Source organism: Cnephaeus nilssonii (genome assembly GCF_951640355.1).
Source record: "Cnephaeus nilssonii genome assembly, chromosome: X".
Lineage (NCBI taxonomy): Eukaryota > Metazoa > Chordata > Mammalia > Chiroptera > Vespertilionidae > Cnephaeus > Cnephaeus nilssonii.
The window spans coordinates 772,661-796,109 of NC_137071.1; the positions used below are offsets into that span (position 1 = coordinate 772,661).

Consider the following 23,449-nt stretch of genomic DNA (forward strand, 5'->3'; position numbering starts at 1 on the left):
TTGCAGAATATTCTCTCTTGCTCACAAGTATAATCCTCTCCTAATGCATGAAATAGTCACAGATAAAAATAGCATCTTGGAAAATGTTTTAGATTACAAATGCAGGAACTGGGCTAAGCATGAAATGGTGTAATTAACTGGAAAGAGGATATACTTTTCCGTTAATGGCAGAGAGAGGCTTGATTTACAGTCCTTCCTCTGCCATTAACCAGCTGAGAGAACTTGGGCAAGTCATTCGGTCTCTCTAAGCCTCATAATCCTCCTAATCTTAAGAAGGACCAAGAATATCTCTCCTCCCTCCTCACAGTGTGTTTGTAAGAATTGGGCTATTTGTAAAGTGTGCAACACGGGTTACTTATCCTATATAATAAAAGGCTAATATGTAAATTGTCCCCTCAACCAGGAATTCGACCAGGAGATCGACCAGGGGACGGGGCCAGTGGGCCAACTGCCCATGGCCCCTCCCCCCAGCCGGCCCCAACCTTGATAGCCTCCCCCCCCCCCAATCAGGGCAGGCTGGTGGGCCAACCTCCCACATCCCCTCTTCTCTGGCAGACCCGGCCCAATCAACCCCGATCAGGGCAGGCCAGCTGAACCCTACCCATGCACAAATTCGTGCACCGGGCCTCTAGTTGGTACATAATGATTGGTTACTGTGCTGAAGAAATTTAGAGCAAAGTGGTACTTCTTAGAGATTATTTGGTAAACCCATTCATTTTCTGGATGAGTGATCTGAGGCATAGAGAAGAGAAAAAACTCAATTTGTCATGGTTACACAGTGGATGTGTTTTTAAGACACAAGAGAATGACACAATTGTGTTGGCCTGTGTACTCACTCACTGTAATAATTTCCATGATATCTATATGGAACCAGTTTATAGAACTTGACAAGAATATTTCATCTCCAAACATTCTTTGTTCCAGCTCCCTTTTGCTTTCTCAAAGATATCCCAGGAAGATGCTTTATTGCTTGCTTATTCTTATATTTGAAAATGCCCAGGCCAGTCCAATTTAACACTTCAATCTTATATTCAGTTTATCACAAACTCTTCCTCCTGGGCCCCAGTACTGGACCTTGGACTGATGGGTTTTGAATAGTGGGAGAGCTTCTTCAACTTCCTTCATACTGCCCTCTTCTGGGTTCTTTCTTCCTGTTTTGTATCAGAGTCTAGGGCAGTGATGGCGAACCTATGACACGCGTGTCAGCACTGACATGCGTAGCCATTTCTGATGGCACGTGGCCGCTGAGGTGGCCGCATGCCGAGGATGAAACATTTGCTGCTCCTGAGGATGAAACATTTGCGAAATAATGTTTTTTCCTCAAAGTGACACACTACCCAAGTTATGCTCAGTTTTTTGGCAAAGTTTGACACACCAAGCTCAAAAGGTTGCCCATCACTGGTCTAGGGGGAAGGCACAGGGGTGTTGGTACTTGGAGTACATGTCCCTGATAGAAATGCCTTTGTAGTATTCTCTGTTGACTATTTCTATACCTCTGCAGAGGCCCTGTGCATGCATGAACCTAAATGCTCCCTCTGACCTGAGGCTCATAGATATATTTTTATTTTTTAATATTTTTTTTACTAGAGGCCTGGTGCATGAAATTTGTGCACGGGGGCGGGGGGAATCCCCTCAGCCCAGCCTGCACCCTCTCCAACCAGGGACTCCTCGGACATCACAATCCTAGACCGCTGGTTCCTAACCACTAACCTGCCTGCTGGCCTGGTCGCCTCTAACTGCAGAGATAGGAACAGTGCAAATTAAAAACGTCACAAAATTAACTGTCTTTATCAAGATTCAGTAATTTGTCTTGAATAAATGTTCTTGGATTGATGCAAGTCTTTGGTTAATTTTCAGAGTTCTAAAAAAGTTGATTCTGACCATATTTTGCCAATATTATCATTTCTCTTATGGAGAGGAAAATTTTGGAGATCCTTCCTCTGCTATTTTCACTGATGTCCAGTTCTCCCTTGGGGTGTTTAGCAGTAACTCAGACACAAGACAAATGAACCTCTCCAATAGCCTGTTACATATGCTTAGCATATATCTGGTTTCATTCTGTTATACAAAAGCAAATGATACTTTTTTTTTTACTTCATTCATATGTTCCCACAGAGATACCAGCTTATGGTCACAGGTAAGAAGGAATAATGATTATGGTAGCAAATACATTAATTAGTGTCATATTTATACTTAAGCAATCAACCACTATTATAGTTCCAAACATAGTTTTCTCGCTATATTAAACTTGCCACTCCAAAAAGTGGCACGATCTTTCATTTCCAGTACAGGTATAGACTTAGTCAAAGTCTTCTGGATCTTCCCAAAGTAATCCTTGGTTTCTAATTACCAATAATGGAACTAAGGTTCTGATGTGGTATATCTAAAATTACTGCTATCACATACTCCCTCTTAGACATCCTCAGCTTTCAGCTTAACAGAGATAACTATGTCTGTCTATATCTGTATATCTATCTATCTACATCTATATCTAGCTATATCTCTATCTATCTATCATCTATCTATCATCTATCTATCTATCTATCTATCTATCTATCTATCTACCTACCTACCTACCTACCTACCTATCTATCTATATATCATTGGGTTTAATTCCCTTACTCATTTTTCTTTCCCTGGATGACTCATTTCCTTCTTGCACTTTGATATAGTATGAGAAAAGTGAATAGAGCTCCATGTGAACCTGTGGGTCTGGTGAGAATGTTTTATGGATCTCAAAGTCCAGTAGTAAGGATTGCTCTCTTAATAAAAACTTAGTCGAAGGACCACATTTTTCTTAGGTCCTGGAGGTTAACTCCAAGGTGGAGCGATCACGTGGGCTTCCATTCCATGAGACTCTTCCTTCCTGCCTTTGTTTTCATTCTGGTGATACAGACTTCTCCCGTCACACATATCTGGCTCTCCTCTCCCCTAGAACTGTGAGAGGATATACACTTAACAAACTCCCTTGCCATTGAACAGAGTCATATGACTAGTAATAGCTGATAGGCTGTGGGCAGAAGTACCTTGTATCATTTCCCAAATAGGGAATTTTATTGCCATTGTGAGACCCTGCAACACTCTCTTCCCACTGCTGTCATGACTGGTGATGTTTCATATGTTGGTACCTCAATTAGACTGGGTTCCAGAGGTAGGATAACATAGAGAGGCACCCTCTATAGATATCTACTATTTATCAGGTGTGATCAAAAACTAAATCTCATTGTGTTACATAACTAGGATTTGGGGACTATTTATTAATGTAGCATAATCTGTGCTATCCTGACTGGTATCTTACTTCATTTCATGATTTTAAGCTTGGCCTATCTAGTCTGCTGGCTTAGCCATCTGCTCCATTGTTACCACATATGTCACATTCATCAGCATTCTCATGCTTATTTGCGACAATGAAGGGAGGCAAGGGACTCATCATTTTTTTCTTTTCCTCTGAGCCTCCCACTGACATATGAAACTACAACACAAACCATGACAAACCATAGCCTGTTCTATATTTAACTAACATTCTTTCTTTCTCTGCCTAAGACAAAGATTTGACATGGAACTCAACTATCTAAAATTAAATGATGAGAATATACACATACTCAGAGTTCCAATGCCTCTTTATAACTTTAGCAAACCACCATCATCTTGTGTTTCCTTTTGCTGCTCTGTAAAGCAAGGACAAGAGTGATATTTCCCAAGGTAGTTATGAGAATGAGTGTGTGGGGGTGTGTGGGGGAGTGTAAGTGGAAATGTGGTATATTTTGCATAAAGGGAGCTATATTTGAAAAAGGCATTCACTGCATTCTAAAGGAGCAGTCAGGAGAACTATAGACCTCCAGAGCATGCTGGAATCTGTTTTCTATTTTCCCACGTTTGTTACATGCTAAACTGGATCCTCACTCCCCATTGAGGTATCTGGCCCCACTAAAATATGGAATTGCTACATTTATTTACTGATTTAAGAATAGAAATGAATCCAATAAGAAGGATCACTTTTATATCAGCCTGGATGGGTAATAAAAATGGTGTTTCTACAAATTCTAAATGCTTTAACATTTTCTTGTTTTATTTATAAAATAGGTAGCCACTTTTCATTAAAACATTAATACATTTACACAATGTAAAACAGTTAAATCTTATAAAGTATGTAGGGAAAACTACATTTAATTTTTATTCCAAGCATCTAGGTTCCAGTCCTTCCCAGCAGTAACTCTTATTATCATTACACTAGAGGCCCGATGCATGGAATTCGTGCAAGGGGCTCGGCCCTCGCAGCTGTGGCGACTGCCTCAGCCCTTGCAGCCCCAGCTTCATCTGGAAAGTCCTTCAGACGGTCATTCTGCTATTTGGCCATCCAGTGTAATTAGCATATTATGCTTTGATTATTACAGATGTTCCATACTTATAAAAATGTAATATATGGCATATACAAGGTCCAAAGCTTATCCCCTCTCCAAATTTATCAACATAAATGGAGTATGTCATGCACAGTGATTTTAACCTTGCTTTTTTTACTTAACAATGTTATCTTGGCCATTGTTCCTCTTCAGTCCATATAGATTTACCCATTTTTTCCTAATGTCTACATAATATTTTATTGTACATTTAGGACTTGACTTAATGGTGTAGTTGGCCCAACTGGTGGGCTGTAGGTGGGTGTAACTCAAAACCATGAGATACAGTAGAATACCTGTTCTGATGGTACAGGTTATGCTGCATTAACAGATAAGCCCCAGATGATTGGTTGGTTTGTATTTGAGATGACTCAAATCAGGCTGTCCAGAACAAGTGTTTCTGGCATCTGCATATAGGGAAGATGTTAAAGCATCAAGTTTACTGAATCTAAAAATATGGTTAATATAACTTCCATTACTGCCAATGAGTCCCTCACAACCCTTTGCAGAAAATCCATCCCCAACATCTGGTTCCAGGCAACCACTTATCTGCTTTCTATCACCATACTTAGTTTTGCCCGTTATAAAATTTTATATAAATGGGATAAAACAGAATGCACGCTTTTGTGCCTGACTTCTGTTGCTCAGGATGTTTTTGAAATTCATTTATGTTGCTTTCTGTATCAATAGTTCTTTATTTTTCATTGTTGAGCAGTGTTCCATTGTGTGAACATACTATAATTTATTTATTCATCTTTGATAGACATTTGAGTTGTTTCTAGTTTGGGGTTATTATGAATAGTGCTTCTTTGGGTATTCTTTCAAATGTCTTTGCTGGGCACAGGTATATATTTCTGTTGGGAAAATACCTAGGGTTTGAATTTCTAGGTGTATGTTTAACTTTTACAAAACTGCCAAATGGTTTTGCAAAGTGGTATGCCATTTTATACTCAAGATGGTGTATGACACCTGGGTGGGGAGGGGAGAGGGAGAGGGCAATGGGGGGAAAAGGGGACATATTTTATACTTTCAACAATGAAGATTTTTTTTAAAAGATGGTGTATGACAGTTTCAGTTGAGTCACATCCTTGCCAATACTTGATACGGTCAGTTGGGAGATATGTTTTGATAAATATTGTTCTCCAAATGTGTAGCAGACAGAACCATCAACTGTCCTGCCTTCCTTCTCCCTTGCTTTGCATCATTAGGCGAACACTTTCCTTGCAGCTATGTGTATTCAATATATCACAGTTCCAGCCAGTAGAGTATAAATCAAAGTCTGCCAGAACCTGTCTAGGCAAGCTTTTATTTACCTACTAAAGGGACATATATGCCAATACTACACCCTCCCTCCCTCCTCACTCCTTACTGACTTGATTGCAGACATGGTTCCTGGTGCTGTGTTAGACATCTTGCCACCCACCATGAAGGGAAGGCCAAGAGAGCCATAGCAGACAATGGCAACCCAGAGCCCCCAAACCAGCAGCCACCTACTTCCAAACCTTGAATTATGCAAGAAAAGTAAACCTGGATTTATGTAAGTCATTGTGCCCTAGGTATTCTTTTATTTGCAGGATAACATTCCTCACATTCTTATCATTCATTTAAGCTATACCAAAGGGGATTCCCCAGTTGATAGCCCTAGTGAAAGAGAATGCCTGTTCCCCCACATTTCTTCTAACATGTGGCATGGTTTAAATCTTTAGTATTTTGTTGTTTTAATATACATTTACTTAATGATGACTGAAGTTGGAACTTCATTTGCTTAAAAGCTATACATTGTCCTTTCTGTGACTTGCCTGTATATGTCTTTAGAGTATTGACTCATAAAAACTCTTTATATCATAACAAAAGCAGCACTTTATCTGCCATATCTGTCATTTGTCTCTCGACTTTGTGTATGGTAGGTTTTGTGCTGGTCATAAATTTTTAATTTTTGTGTAACATATTTTGAAGTGAGATGTCATGTATTCAAATGCTAGTTTTGCTCCTTTCTAGTTCTATGATCCAGAGGGCTATTCTACACTCAATTACCTGTCTTTAATATACTTCATCCTATCTAATAAAAGAGTAATATGCAAATTGACTGTCACTCCAACACACAGGATGGCTGCTCCCATGTGGACACAAGATGGCTGTCACAAGATGGCCAGCAGGGGAAGGCAGTTGTGGGTCTTCAGGCCAGCAGGGGAGGGCAGTTGGGAGGGACCAGACCTGCAAGGGAGGGCAGTTGTAGGCGATCAGGCCAGCAGGGGAGGGCAGTTGGGAGGGACCATGCCTGCAAGGGAGGGCAGTTGAGGGGGGGGGCCAGGCCTGCAGGGGAGAGCAGTTGGGGGGGGCCAGGCCTGCAGGGGAGGGCAGTTAGGGGCAATCAGGCTGGCAGGGAAGCAGTTAGGCATCAATCAGGCTGTCAGAGGAGTGGTTAGGGGGTGATCAGGCTGGCAGGCAGAAGTGGTTAGGGGCAATCAGGAAGGCAGGCAGGTGAGCAGTTGGGAGCCAGCAGTCCTGGATTTTGAGAGGGATGTCCCAGATTGGAGAGGGTGCAGGCTGGGCTGAGGGACACCCCCCCCCCCCCCGTGCACAAATTTCATGCACCGGGCCTCTAGTATATATATAAATTGTACTAAAATTTGAACCCAGGTCTACCTTACTCCAAATTTCATGGTCTTTTTACTATGTATCAAAGCACTTTAAATATACAGATTATAGACTGTCTCAGCCCATTGTTATGCACCCTATTTAGGTCATCAGTCTTTATGAAGATTGGCTTTCCTAAGTATGCACAGTTATAATCTTTGTGAAAATATGGCTCCCCTATGCCTTCATCTGTAGTTTATAAACAGATATGTGGGTCATCTTTCTAAGAGAAATCATACCTAAAGCACTAGGGGAAAACCTGGCTTTCTTTGGTTTATGGAAAGGTTGCAGTCATACTTCTCATCTTTTCTAAAAATGTGGCTTCTAGAAAGATGGAATATTAACTTCATCTTTAGGATATGTATAGATATGTGGTACATCCAAGTTGGTCTCCCAAGATCAAATTATATCTCCCTTTTGATGATCTCTACTAAAATAATTGGATTTAGTTTGTGGAACTTTCCAATACCATTATCAATTGTGCCCTAAAATATTATCAACAGTTTAAAGCATTATTAACATAAAAATGTAAGAACCTGCTTAGTATAGGCTTGTCTTTCCCTCTATGACTATATAAGGGTGGGAGTTTCATGTTTTTAAACTACATGAAATTAGAATTTTACAGTGCATGCCAAACAAAATCAGTCTTTTCCTCAATCCCATTTCCATTTTAGACTGTGATTCTGCTTTGGCTTACATTTTAATAAAGTTGGCATTTTTACCTCTTCTGCATCTGGAAATTCCCAATTGGCTTTGTCACATTGTGAACTGAAATAGTAATTCACACGGATGGAATTTGTTTTGAGAAATAAACCACCACTTTTTACATTTTTCTCCCTTATGATATATTGATTTGCAAGATATGCCATAAAATATATACATCTATGTATATGTACATGCACACACACAAACTGAAGTTGAAAAAGAGCAAGAATTGTATGCATGGTTCAGTTTACTGTTAATTTGATTTCTTCATTTAGAGCAACTCCAAGGAGTTAGAAGCTGAATAAAATCAAACTCAAAAGAAAGGACAAACAGTAAATATATGTGTAGATTGTTGAAAACACAATTGTTTCCATTTCTTCAGCATTTAATTTTAAGAACATATTCTGATAAATCAATAACTACAAATAAATCTACTAGATATCCTATATCAATATTACTCTTAAATGTTTGAAGTACTGTTACAGCAATCAAAAGTACCTATAAGGATCCTGCTTTTTCTCCACCTTTGAAAGTAAATAGGAATGTGGCCGAGACCCAACCAGAGGGAATTGAACCTGCATTACCACCATTTGTCCACCATCCAGAGCTGAGGGGTCAGTGCCGACATGTACACATAAGGAACTGGTGGACATTGATATTGGGTCTCAAAAGAACTGTTGGTCCAGAAAGAAACTCACTACAGACTGATTCATTTGCCTGTCAGCATAACTATTATTGCTCATCTCACATTCAGTTCATATAAGTATATCTCTAGTGACACATGATCTCGCTCATCTAGGGGAAATGATGAACAACATAGACTGATGAACAAGAACAGAACCAGAAACAAGGAGGCATCGATCGGACTATCGGGCCTCAGAGGGAGGATAGGGGAGGGTGGGGGGAGGGGGGAGAGATCAACCAAAGGACTTGTGTGCATGCATATGAGCCTAACCAATGGTTAAGTTCAACAGGGGGTTGGGGCATCCATGGGGAGGGGTGTGGGATGGGAATGGGGGGATGAGGACAAATATGTGACACCTTAATCAATAAAGAAATTTTTTAAAAAAAGAAAGAAAGTAAATAGGAATGTAATTTGTCAGCCAAGACTGACCACCCTGCTGATGACACTTTCTTCTTTTGTTTGAGGGTAAGAGCAAGGTAGGATGACTAATCATTCCATTTACCCAGAATTGGGGAGGTCCCCAAGATGTGGGGCTTTCAGTGCCCAGCAAGTCCTGGGAAACCATGGCGAGTTGGTCAGCCTAGAGCAGGGAAACCTGTCATGGAGGTTACAAATTGCACCCATCTGGGTTTGATATTGGAACGCATGACTGTCTTTCATGTGCCCAGAACTGAGATCATCCCTGGAAATGCTCACAGTTGTCTAAATGGAAGCAAAAATTCTGAAACCACAATAAAACCTTAAGTGTTTTTAAAGTATAAAATGAGTACTTTTGGTAGTTCAAATTCTCCAGAGTAATCGGGATATGGATAAAAACACAAAATATATTATACAAACACATTCAATAAGGAAAACCAGCCTTCCCTAAGATAAATGTCAGGTCTAAGATGCACATCAACTTAGTGTTTTGCTTTGAGGGGAAGACGGACGTTGGTAGAATGGGTGAAAATGCAATTTTACATTTATCAAGCAATTTAGAAAGTAGCTTCTTTTATCGTTATGAACACAATTATCTAAGATAATAAAATGCTCATTTTATGTCCTAGTGGCAACTTTCTAAAAAGCTATACCTGAATCTGCCCCTGGCATCCACACTCAGCTATGCCCAGAATTGGGGACCATATTGAAATGCATCTGGTGTGAAGCATAGATCTCTGAAATGGACATAGTTACATTCACAGATTAAATATGAACTATTTTTAGAACAACTAGACACCTCTTATTTCTCCTTCACAGTGGACCATTTTGTAGGAAGTGTTTTGGTTGAGAGCTTTTCCATCTACTTTTGAGTTGCTGGCACTACTAGACAGTATGCTCGGATGAGGATCAAAGGGAACTTACTGAACTTTCCCCATCTTCTATAATAAAGAGAAAATATGCAAATTGACTATCACACCCTCGCACGAGATGGCCGCCCCCATGGGGTCACAAGATGGCCGCCACAAGATGGCTGGCAGGGGAGGGCAGTTAAGGGTGACCAGGCCAGCAGGGGAGGGCAGTTGTGGGGGACAGGCATGCAGGGGAGGGCAGTTGAGGGTGATCAAGCCTGAAGGGGAGGGCACTTGGGGGGACCAGGCCGGCAGGGGAGGGCATTTGGGGGCAATCGGGCCAGCAGGGGAGAAGTTAGGCATCGATCAGGCTGGCTGGGGAGTGGTTAGGGGGGTGATCAGGCTGGCAAGCAGAAGCGGTTAGGGGCAATCAGGCAGGCAGGCAGACAAGCGGTTGGGAGCCAGCAGTCCCAGATTGTGAGAGGGATGTCCCAGATTGGAGAGGGTGCAGGTTGGGCTGAGGGACACCCCCTCCATTGCACAAATTTTGTGCACTGGGCCTCTAGTTTTATTCTATAAGAAGAGTCAGGGTGAAACACAGATGCCATGCCAGCCTTGCTCTCCCTTTTGCTTCTCATTACATTGGTTGCATCTCCCTCCCTACAGCAGTAGAGATCCTCTGGGGGTGGAGCTTGGATTTCTCCTAGTTGTTTCTGACTCCAATTCCTGCTTCTGATGAATTACTTCAGTGTTTGGACCACTTCACCCTACTGAGCTTATCCTCTTTGGTGGCCAGGGGGTTGCACCATTTAGCTCTCTCTTGAAGAGAATCTGCTGCCAAGAGTGTGGTTAGCGGACAGCTGCCAGCTGCTGTACCTACATATCTGCCATGGCCTTTATGCCAAGGCTACCCTGCTTCAGGGCTGCTCCCAGCCAAAGACTGAGCACGAGAGGGGACTCAAACCAGACCTGTCTGATGTGGATCCTCTAACAAGCGAGCTTTGCTCAGGGGCTTCCATCAGCCAGGCCACTATGGTCTCAGAGCTGCACTGCAGGCTAGGAAGCTTCTGCCCCCATCTTCCTTCCTTCTTTTTTTTTTTAAAAAAATATTTTTATTGTTTTCAGGGAGGAAGGAAGAGGGAGAGGGAGAGAGGGAGATGGAGATGGAGAGAGAGAGAGAGAGAGAGAGAGAGAGAGAGAGAGAGAGAGAGAAACATCAATGATGAGAAAGAGTCATTGATCATCTGCCTCTTGCATGCTCCACACTGGGGATCTAACACACAACCTGGGCATGCGCCCTGACCAGGAATTGAACGGTGACCTCTTGGTTCATAGGTCAATGCTCAACCACTGAAGCACACCAACCGGGCCCTTCCTTCATTATTTCACCCACAGGTATTAGATGATTATAGGCTCTCCTGGTCTCTCTCCCCCTTATCTTCCATTGATATTTTCTCCATCTCTGTATCTGCTTCTTAGAGGGCCTAAATTAACACATAGTTCATATAGCCTATGTCAGATGCCACTCCAAATACCAATGATACAAGGCTCTGTGTATGGTAGTTTTTTTGTTGAAGGTTGGAGACAAAGGATGAGGTTTATCCTGTAGCACATCAAATGATATAAAACCAAGTCTTTAGCATCCTTGTCCTTAAATATTTTGCTCATACCCATACCCTTATCCTAGAATTTCCCATAAACTTTTTTTCCATAGGTTCCAATCTCTTGCCACATCATTCACATTCCCAGCCTTGCCTCATTTCTTTAATCTCCACTCTGCATCCAATATTTGCTATGCCTCCTAAATTCTCAACTTCCCTTCTTACAAACTACTTTATTGGGACATCAACTGACACAGCTCAAGTGGTGTGTTATTGTTCTTCCTAAAAGAAACTGTTAGCTCATGGTGAAAAATCACATTTCCCCCCAAACCTTACTATGTATACTACACATGATTAAGGACAAACAACCAGAATTCTTATATTTACAGAAGAAAAAAAGAGATATCGCCATAACTTTATCCAACCAGAAAAAATATTGGTTTATCTATGAGAAAAAATATTCATGAGAAAAAAAGGAAGGGAAAAAGAGCTACATTGAGTCAAGTCAATGATATTGTAGTACTGATTTTATTTTATTAAAATATGTTTGTATTGATTTCAGAGAGGAATGGAGAGAGTGAGAGAGAGAGAAACATCAACGATGAGAGAGAATCATTGATTGGCTGCCTCCTGCATGCCCCCTACTGGGGATTGAGCCCTGCAACCCAGGCATGTGCCCATGACTGGAATCAAATCTGGGACCCTTCAGTCCACAGGCTGATGCTCTATCTATTGACCCAAACCGGCTAGAGCTATGGTACTGATTTTATACATTTAGGGTTTACTATAGAAAATTCTATTATTTGCCATAAACCACATTTAGGCATCTAGTGATAATTGCTAATTCTAATGAGGCAGAATGTGAAATAGATTAACCAGTTATTTGTTAAATCCATTTCCTTCTTTCCTTGGGCAATTCTATGTGATCACATGACTGAGTTGTGGCCAATGAAATGTAGACAGGAGTAAGATACACCACACCCCATCAGCTCTGGCTCCTAAAATCCCCAATTTATGGATCCTCCATTGTCTTTCCTCCTTTTCAACAGTTGTTGAAGATGGCAAACCCACACCACAGAAGGATCATGGGTCTCTGAAATTAGGCCTGGAGAAGAGCATCCTACTTATTGAACATTTTGCTAATATTTTATTGGGTGTCTAATTTTCTTATTAAGTTTTAGAGTTGTTAAGATATTCTGAACATAAGTCCTTTATATTCTTTGCAAATATTTTATCTGTCTGTACTTATTTTTTTTATTCTTTATTTTGATTCTCACTGTTAAATGACTTTCCAAGAGTAGATTTTTTTAAAAAATTTGGTGAAGTCCAATTATCAGTGTGTTCTTTTTTAGATCAAATTTTGGTATTGTATCTAAGCAGTTTTTGCCTAATCCAACACAAAAAGTTTTTCTTATGTCTTGTTATAAACACTTTATAGTTGTAAGCTTTACATATTGATCATAAATCAAACAGAGAGTGTATACGGTATAAAATATAGATCAAAGTTCATTTTTCTTTGGTATATGGACATCTAATTGTTCCATTACCATTTTTTTGAGAAGACGATGCTTTCTCTACTGAATTATTTTGCATCTATGTCAAAATTCAGTTGTCCACATATATGTAGGTCTACCACTGGATTCTCTATTCCATGAATGTATTTGTCTATCTTTATGTCAGTGCCACACTATCGTGACTACAGTAGCTTAACAATAATTCTTGAAATTTGGTAATGTTCTACTTTTTAAAGGTTGTTTTGGTTAATTTTAAGGTCTTTGTTTTTCCAAATAAATGTTAGAATCTGTTTGTCAGTATCTACAAAAAGCCTGCTGGGGTTTTGATTAGGATTGCATTGAATTTATCAATCAATTTTGAGAGAAAGGACATCTTAACAATATTGAGTTTTCTGTCCCTTGAGCAAGGCATATCTGACAATTTATGTAGGTGATTACTTAATTTCTCACAGGAATGTTTTATAATTTTAACCATGCATGTCCTTTACATTTTTTATCTAATTTATCCCTAAGCATTTCACGCTTTTGTGCTATTATAAATGATATTTTAATTTCAATTTCCTATTGTTCCATGCCAGTATATAGAAGTACAGTTATTTTTAACTTTTAATTTTATAACTTTGCTAAACTCACTTGCTAGCTCCAGCAGCTTACTTACATATTTTTTAATATATATATTTTTATTGATTTTTTACAGAGAGGAAGGGAGAGGGATAGAGAGTTAGAAATATCAATGAAAGAGAAACATCGATCAGCTGCCTCCTGCACACCCCCTACTGGGGATGTGCCCGCAACCAAGATACATGCCCTTGACCGGAATCGAACCCAGGACCCTTCAGTCCCCAGGCCAACACTCTATCCACTGAGCCAAACCGGCTAAGGCTTTAATTAAATTTATTTGGGTGACATTAGTTAATAAAATTATATAGGTTTCAAGTGTATAATTACATGTACATCATCTATATATTGCATGGTGTGCCCACCACCCAAAGTCAAATCTTCTTCTGTCACCCCTTTGCTCTTTACTACTACCCTAACCCCCTTCCCTCTGGCAACCAGCATCCTGTTGTCTGTGTCTATAAGGTTTTACTTATTTTTCTTGTTTGCTCATTTGTTGCGTTCAGTTTTATATCCCATTTAGCTTTTTAATAGATCCATCAGATTTTCTATATAGGCCATCACGTCATCTGCAAACATAGAGTTTTACTTTCTCCTTTCCCATCTTTATTTTTCCTTAACTAATTTTTCTGTCTAAAATCTCCATTATAGTGTTAAGTAGAGTTGACAAAAATAGACATCCTGATCTTGTTTCTGATTTTATAAAGCTTTCAGTCTTTCATTGTGTGATATTAGCTATATTTCTGTCATACATGCCAGTTACCAGTTTGAGGAAGTTCCCTTCGATTCCTATTTGTTGAGAGGTTTAGGTAGAAATGAATGGTAGATTTTGACAAATGATTTTTCTGTACATTAAGATTGTAACATAGTTTTTTTTTCTTTTACTATTTGTTAATATAGTGTATTATGTTGTTGATTTCCACATTTTATGCCAATCTATATTCCTGGGCTTAATCCCACATGATCATGATGTATTATCCTTTTAATATATTGTTGGATTTTATTTGCTAAAATTTTATTTAGCATTTGTTTTTGAGAGCCACTGGTCTTGCACATGTTAAATATTTAAGAAATGTTAGCCAGCCCTCTCCTCAAATGTGCATATGTCTTCTATAGTTGCTGTTTTTCTGGAGTGTAATAAACAGAACTACAAAAAAATATGCCCACTAGTGCATTTAAGCACCTGGGTAAATTTAATTAACCTGTTATGAGTTGTCATAGGAATTTGGGTTAAATTACATTTAAACTTAAGTTGAACTTCTATTTTTTAGCTGCATGAAAACAATGAGCACATGTCCCTTCCTGTCTGTAACAAAGAGTTTCTAGAGCTTAGGGTTTACTTGCAATCTCACATTTCTTTTTAGCTTGCTATCTTCCATTTCAGACATACAAGCAGCAGAAAAGCCCACCTTTCAAACTATGGCTAATAGGGTGCCTTTACATCCACACAAGACAGCAGGGCCAGACCCGGAGAGATAACTGTGGAACCCATCTATATACATTATGTGCTGTTAAACCTCACACTTAGACGTCCATTCACCCTTGAGCATACAATATGCCCAATTCACATTCTACATAAGGAAGGCTGTTATGCAAATGGACAGAATTCCAATGCCTGTAATCTTCTACTACATTCTTTTTAAAAACAAATATGTTTTCATTGATTTTTAGAGAGAGAGAGAGGAAGGGAGAGGGATAGATAGAAACACTGATGAATAAATCCATGAATATTTAAAAAAAAGAAACATCGATGAAAGACAAACATCATCCATTGGCTGCCTCCTGCGTGCTCCCTACCAAGGATTTAGCTCCCAACCCAGGCATGTGCCCTGATCGAGAATCAAACTAATGACCTCTTGGTTCATGGGTCAACACTCAACCACTGAGCCACACCAGCCGGGCGTCTTCTACCACATTCTTTTTTTTTTCAATTTTTTAATTAAGGTATTATATGTGTACATATCTTACCATTGCCCCCCCCACACCCCACTCCCATATATGCCCTCACCCCCCAGAGTTTTGCATCCATTGGTTATGCTTATATGCATGCATACAAGTCCTTTGATTGATCTCTTATCTCCCCCACCTCTCCCTAACCTTCCCCTTGTAATTTGACAGTCTGTTTGATGCTTTACTGTCTCTGTATCTATCTTTTTGTTCAAGTTTATAATGTTCTTTATTATCCATAAATGAGTGAGATCATGTGGTATTTTTCTTTCATTGACTGACTTATTTCACTTAACATAATATTCTCCAATTCCTCCCAGGTTGCTGCAAATGATGAGAATTCCTTCTTTTTTATGGCAGCATAGTATTCCATTGTGTAGATGTACCACAGTTTTCTGATCCAGTCATCTGCTGACGGGCACCTAGGCTGTTTCCAAATCTTAGCTATGGAGAATTGTGCTGCTATGAACATAGGGGTGCATATATCCTTTCTAATTGGTGTTTCTAGTTTCTTCTCTACCACATTCTTACGTACCAAGCAAAACCAGGGACAACCTGATGCAATAGCAGAGACATTGGTCTTCAGTTTGAGTTCATCACCTCCCAATATTTCCTGGGGTGAATGTCATGGGCTGTGTAACACAGCCATTCCAAGTGCCCGAGCTCAAGGGCAAAGTAGTGCTTTCTGTTGTCAACCACAGAGTGTTTACACAAAAGCTAGACAAGCCCCCAGGCGGCAGCTGAATATTAGGAAGTCTGGGAGAACCATCCCACACAACAAAAGAACCAGCAAATGTGTGTGGGTATAGGAGGGGCTGTGTGTTGCACCATGACATGTAATGTCATATAATCTAAAATCTCTGTACAGAAAACAATGTTTAAGCTTAGAACACTGGTGTCTAAGAACCTTGAATGTTTATACTTACATTTAATACTAGGCTGAGACATTCAGGGTTTGACAGCAATTTAATCCTAGTGTTATCAGGTACCTGTAAGGCAGGCTTAGCTGGTCTGCCAATTTGTCTTCTGACCATCTTCTGAATGACCCCATACGGGGTTCAAAAGAGAGTAGAATTTAATCTAATATTTTGCAATCCACTTCAGGCATGGGTGAGTGTAAGTCCATTTCTAAAATGAATCATGGCCCTACTGTTTGCCTAATTCTCCTTTTGTTTCTCTTGGTCTCTATTTGCTATTGTTTATATTCTAGGCAAAAATAGGATGGTAAATTAAAGTTTTGCTGACTGGGGCATATTGCTAAGAAAGCTCTGAGCTATTTCTCATGAGCAAATATTTATAAATTTATATTGGTTCTGGCATTAAGTAAACGTGAACCATTTTTGCCTCCATCTCTTATGAGCAACATAAATTGAATGCATATTCTTTCATTTAATTTTTTTTTCATGCCATCTGGGTGCCCAGTGCAAAATTTTTGTTTTTTCTTTTTAAATAGTAAGGCCTTTATTTGCAAATATAATCTCTTATATTTATTTTTTTAGACACTAGTATATCTAAGACAGTGCAAGGTACATGCCCCTGCCCGGAATTGAACCCGGGACCCTTTGGCCCGCAGGCTGATGCTCTATCCACTGAACCAAACTGGCTAGGGTTGAAGTGTGAATGTTTGGAATGTCAAAAAGCTTACATTCAACTTTGGTATCTGGATTATCTGTGCCTCTGATCCTCCCCATTTCATAGTTAATAAAGAGCCAACGGAACTAATATTTCTACCCTTATTCACCTAAACATTGCCTCTCTCCTTGCATTCTTTATTATCATTTGAAGCAACAAGATGCTGTTAATCTTATGGCTCTATATAGCTGGACTAGTCCCCTGGGTAATAATACCAGGGCTAAGGTCTGCCAACATAGACTAGTTTTAATAACCTACAATTGTCAAGTCATTCGTTTTAGATATCACCAAAGATAAGCAAGACAGCAGAAACAGGCAAGCTTGTCACAAACTCAAAGATGTGGGAAGGTAAGAAGAGCAGCATCTGCTGAACTTGTTTGAGGGAAACACCAAATACAAAAGAATGACATGCATCAACTAGAATAATTAAAGTTGAAAAGGAAGAAGAATGTTGGAGACTCCCAAAAGGAGAGAGCCAGAGTCATCAGTCAGGAGGAAAGTGAAGAGAATGTTTAGAGAACGTCTTGAGAGAAAAGATGATTCAGTGAATGACCTTGGACTCAAGTCCCTTAAACCTCTCCAAGTCTCAACATCCTTCTTTGTACTCCCTCCTAGGGAGTTACACTGGAACATTCTGATGTCTATAAGTCTAGGAATTCGAGTACAGATAGTGCCTGAGTTATGATGATTCGACTTCTAATTTTTAACTTTATGATCATGTGAAAGCAATATGCATTCAGTAGAAAACATACTTCAAATTTTAAATTTTGCTCTTTTCCTGGGCTAGCAATATACAGTACAACACTCTTTCATGATACTGCGCAACTTCAGTGAGCCTTGGCTCCCCATCAGCCATGCGATCATGAGGGTCAACAACTGATACTGCACAGAGTAGTATTAAATGCATTTTCAACTTACAATATTTTTAACTTATGATCGGTTTATTGGGATGTAACACCACCATAAGTTAAGGAGCATCTGTATATACATGTATATTTTTAATGGCATCTGTGCCTTATTCACACTCTAAATTCAACATAGCATCATGTATAGTTGCACCCCTTATGTTTTATTTCACTTGCATGAAAAAAAATTCATTTGGAAACCAACTAGCAAGCAGAAAATCAAATGAATGTAGTGAAAGTTGTCAGTAGACTTCCACAGATGTGTCAATAGGTGTGAAAGGAGTTGTCTGATTTCTTAACACCTCATTTTGGGATCAGCCCTTCCATAAATACTCTTCTCACACCTCAGAAAGAACAAGAACACAACATATTTAAACTGGTCTTACTGGATGAGTCCAAAGCCTTGTCAGAAGATTTGAAGTCTTAAAATCATAGGTTCTCATTATATGAGTAAAGTGACACTTACATTTATTCCAACTCTGAAGTCTATTATTTAAAGGAACCATGCTCTTATTTCTTCTTGGTTTGACTTATTTGTTTGTTTTGCTTTGCTTCATTTCAATTTATTGAAATTCTTTCACAGCTGGCAAATGTCTGTTTGCCATGGTCAAAGGGAGAGGGAAGGAGATGGAATGGGAAGAAGAAAATAGCATTGAGATGTGAAGTGGGGAATCCCAGAAATAATTTTTAGGTAGGTTTCCATACCAAACCAGTGATAATGAGGACTCGCTACATGCCAAGCACTGGGTGAGGCATACCAGGCACCACGCTAGATGGACATCAAAGAGAGAACAAGGAAACACAACAGCTTGGCAGACACACGAACTTAAAAACCCATTTGCACAGGCTGGAGAGAGCCTGTTGTCTCCTGGAGAGGCTCTGGCATGACCAGAAGGAAACATCAAAGACACTCCAGACTTCAAATCCCCTCCAAGGGTGTTATCAGCAGGACAGGAAATGGGAAAGTCATCCTAGAAGGGATTTGGAAAGGAAGGGGCTTGTCCAAGGATGCCCCTGGCCCTGAACATGATCTCTCACCATGTGTACATTCAACAGACGTGATATGGTGAACAGCTTGGCACCCCATCAGTAGCAAATCTCGCCCTCGCCCCCCCACCAAGAAACTGCAGGGAATAAGGCAAAATGAGAAAAGATAATTCAATAAGAGAGTTTTGTCATCTTCATGGTCAACTTCACATTTTGAAAGGATCCCATGAAACAAGAAAGCCTGCATTCTGAAACAACAGAAGCGTACATAAATATCCCAAGAGACAGAAGGAAACCAAATTCAACCAAGAGAAAACGAACAAGTAGGGTTTGCCTGAAATACTATCTGGCACGCTAGACTAAAACGCCTGCTAACCCAGTGGCGGCGCTTCATGCTAATAGTACCTCAGGACAATGGAGGAGCCAAAAGTTGCCAACGAACACAAAGAAAGGCCTTTAATTCCATGTCACTGGGAAATAATGACAGACTATGAAATGCGCCCACGTGCAGAGTCCAAACAGAACTGACATTTCACATGCGGCCTGCCACTGAAGTAGGATGGTGAAAAGGAACTCGGCCACGCTTTTTTTCAAAACACGAAGTCCCAACAAAAGCAAGGGATTGGAGGTTTCTTGAAGAGATAGGAACATTAAAGCAAATACATAGGATACACTGGATATATATTAATTGTGTGTGTATATATATGTTGATTAATGCAAATAATACACACTACATACTTATATATTTATAAATACAAATAAATAAAATCTAGATTTTAAAATACATATTTTAAGTTGAACAAAGTTAAGATTTTAAAGTAAGGCCACAGTGAGTGGGCACTTTTTAAATGAGCCCAGTAACCCTTTCTTCTGCATGCCTAGTAGGCGAGGACCCATGCATGCAGTTTATAGGCCGTGTAGCATAATGGTCAAGCTTAGAGTTTCTGGACTGAAACTTCAGGCCTTAGATGTCAGCTTCACTACTATCAGTGTGACTTAGAAAAGTTCCGGAACCAGACCTCAGAAAGCATGAACACAATCTCAGTACTCACCTTATATGGCTGTGGTGGGGACTAAGCAAGATAATATATGTATAGCACTAGACTGGACCCTAGCACATATTAGGGACTCAATAAACATTCACTATTAATACCAAAGATCTATTATAAGCTTGGTGCCCCATATCCATTTGTAGTGTTCACAGCAACTTAACAGAGTATAGAGTAACCAGCAGTATTTAATCATGCCTGCTGCTTGGTTTAGGAATTAAGGCTCTGCAACTTGTTTGATTTCCTAAATTGCACAATATAAACAGACATATGGAACAGAAAATTTATTTTCTTTTTTATGTAACTATTTCCACTGGTTGTTTTTTTCATTGGTCATTAAACAAGTGCTCTTTCCATGTACCTAATTTTTCGTTTTACTTCATCTTCCTAGAACAGAGTAAATGCCTGTTCCTGTCATCTGTATTAAATCTCATAAATAATTCTCTCAGATGTCAGCAAAATATTCATACCTTAGAACAATAGTCCTCAATATTTCTCCAAGGAGCAATGTCTCCAGATGTGAATAGGTCCCCCTATTAAAAAAGAATTATATATTAAAGTTAATTTGAAAAATGTTGGATTAAGCAATGCTAACCAAGCATGCAGGATTTATCAGAGCCTTAAATATGCTAATGTGTGCTATTGATCTCCAAGACATAAATATAAAATGGCATTTTTCCCAGATCACTTGTCTTCACAACTCCCTTTTCATGAAATTACCACTTTCACAGAACTATGACCACCTGACAGAACTAACACTCTCTATGTAGACACTTTGAGACACTCTATATTCAAAGGACTACCTGAAATACACTGACTTTACCCTGGACAGTGGGATCACAATCTCATGAGAACACAATCACTTTTCTAGTCAGATGGTCTGCGTATCATGCAACAATAGCTATAAAATGTCAGCACCCTGATTGCCAGGGTTGATCCTGATGGTTTTGCTGGTTGGAAAGATGTCTCCTTTTTCTTATACCCCTCCTATCGGCCACTCCTGCTTCTACTGGTACAGTGCTCGGCAAACTCATTAGTCAACAGGGCCAAATAGCAACAGTACAACGATTGACATTTCTTTGGAGAGCCAAATTTTTTAAACTTCAACCTCTTCTAACGCCACTTCTTCAACATAGACTCGCCCAGGCCGTGGTATTTTGTGGAAGAGCCACACTCAAGGGGCCAAAGAGCCGCATGTGGCTCGCGAGCCGCAGTTTGCCGACCACGGTACTAGTATATGCTCAGGAAAGTCAAATTCTTCAAAAGATGAATGCAGTTCTGTTTCAGCAAAGGCCATCACTTGTTCTGGAAGCGTGTTATGCTAAACATGTCATCAGCAGACACACTGAAGCCACAAAATCTACATTTCTATTATACTCTCCACAGTTCTTTCAGCCTGCATTCCCAATGTGTCTCTTGGCCAGTGTTTCCCAAACGTTGGGATCATAATAATTACCCATAGGACTTGGGGTAAATAGTGATTCTTGGGTTCTACCAGCCCATGTGTTTTGAAATGCTTCCCTGAGGATTACGATCAAACACCTTGGGGGAATTCAAACTTGACTATACATTATAAACCTTCTTAGACTGTTGAACCTCAGAGGGAAGGCAGGGGAGGGTGGGTGAATGGGAAGAGATCAACCAGTGAACTCGTATGCATACATGCATAACCCATGGACACAGACAATAGGGTGGTGAAGGCCTGGGGTGGGGGGACAGGGGCAGGCTGGAAGAGGTTAATGGGGGGATATATATATAAAATACTTTCAACAATAAAGATTAAAATAATAATAATAATAATAATAATAATAAAGAAAATACCAGAATCCTAAACAAAAGCTACTAAATCAGAATCTCCAAAGGTGGGCAGGGTATCTGTACTTTTGAAATATCTAAGAAATTTGGAGAGCCAGTTCCCTGAGAGGAAATGCCGATCTACCCCTCAGGTTCATCTACTGACAGAGCTAGAGATGAAATTGCAAGGCAGCACCTCCAACATGAAGTCCCAGGCTTCTCCTGCATGATCACTTAATATTGGCCACGAGGTACTGACCAGCATGTCACCCTAGACAGGGGAGGAGCCCACATACACACTGAACGAGGAAGCAAGGAATGTCAATAGTCATATCTAAAAATTAACAAGTAATTTTCTCTGAAAATAGGCAGAGTTGAGAGCAGGAAATTTATCCCAAAAGCCCCAAATGTGGTTTGATCAAGGGACTCTTCTTTAGAAGATTTGATCATTCTACTTTGCCTTCTAGTATTTTCTACAGTGTAAAATATCTCCTTAGGCTTTCTGTATGTGACATGAAATACCTTCCTAAACTTCATCAAGCAGTTTTCTGACTGTTGATGTGGTTTCCTAATATATTTCAACTAGAGGCCCGGTGCATGAAATTTCGTGCACGGGTAGGGTCCCTAGGCCTGGCCGGTGATCAGGGCCGATCAGGGCTTTCCTTCCCTGGCTGCTGGCTGCCAGCCAGGGCCTTTCTTCATTCTGTGCCACCCCCTGGTGGTCAGCGCACATCATAGTGAGCAGTCAAACTCTTAGTTGGTCAACTCCCAAGGGGACAATTTGCATATTAGCCTTTTATTATATAGGATTTCTGTTTGGTTCTCCATCCCCTTGATCCTGAGTCTGTTTAGAATGAGCTCTCTACAAGAGCTGACTGAGTGGAAAATGTAGAAATCTTGATAACAAAGAAGAGCCTCAACCAGCTATTGGACAGGGGATACTTCATGCTAGAGAGAGGAAGCAATCAGTACAGGTTATGGAACTAATTAATCACTTTGTCAATCTTGAGAATCCTTTGTTTGTAGAGTTAGCAAAAATGCTAGAGGTATTGGGAAGTAAAAAAAGATTAAAGGGAACTTCTGGAGCTAATTTTGCTAACAGGATTCCTACAAGACACCCGTCAGGAACCAAGATGCGATTTCTTTTTAACAGATCATCTTTTTTTTGCAGATAACTATAGACTTACAGAAGAGTTTCAATGATAGTACAGTGATATCCCATATACCCTTCACTCAGCTTCCCCTATCGTAACATCTTATGTTACCATAGAAATTTTTATCAAAACTAAGAAGTTAATCCTATATAATAAAAGCCTAATATGCTAAGTGTCCAGTTGTCAGGTTGGCCATTCAACCCATCCAAAGTGTAATATGCTAATGATATTCTAAGGCTGATTAACCACTTGCTATGGCGTGCACTGACCACCAGGGGGCAAATGCTCCAACTGGTAGGTTAGCTGGCTGCTGGGGTCCAGCCTATCAGGACTGAGTGAGATGGGCCGAACACGCCCTGGAGCCCTCCCGCAGCCCCTCCCCAGCTGGCCAATATCCCATGTCCCTCCCTGGCCCCGATCATGCACTGGTGGGGTTCCTCGGCCTGGACTACACCCTCTCGCAATCTGGGCTGAGGGACTCCCCCCCCCCCCCCCCGACTTGAGTGCACGAATTTTGTGCACCAGGCTTCTAGTTTTAGTATAATACCATTAGCAA

At 40.2% G+C, this 23,449-nt stretch overlaps 1 protein-coding gene across 1 annotated transcript in view; it reads right to left on the reverse strand.

Moving 5' to 3' along the window:
• MID1 (midline 1) overlaps positions 1–20,467 on the reverse strand; it is a 392,822-nt gene extending 372,355 nt beyond the window's left edge. Inside the window, exon 1 of the mRNA XM_079765091.1 lies at positions 20,416–20,467. The gene's annotated coding sequence lies outside the window, so the exon portion shown is untranslated. The remainder of the gene's footprint in view (positions 1–20,415) is intronic.
• Between the last annotated feature and the right edge of the window lie 2,982 nt (positions 20,468–23,449).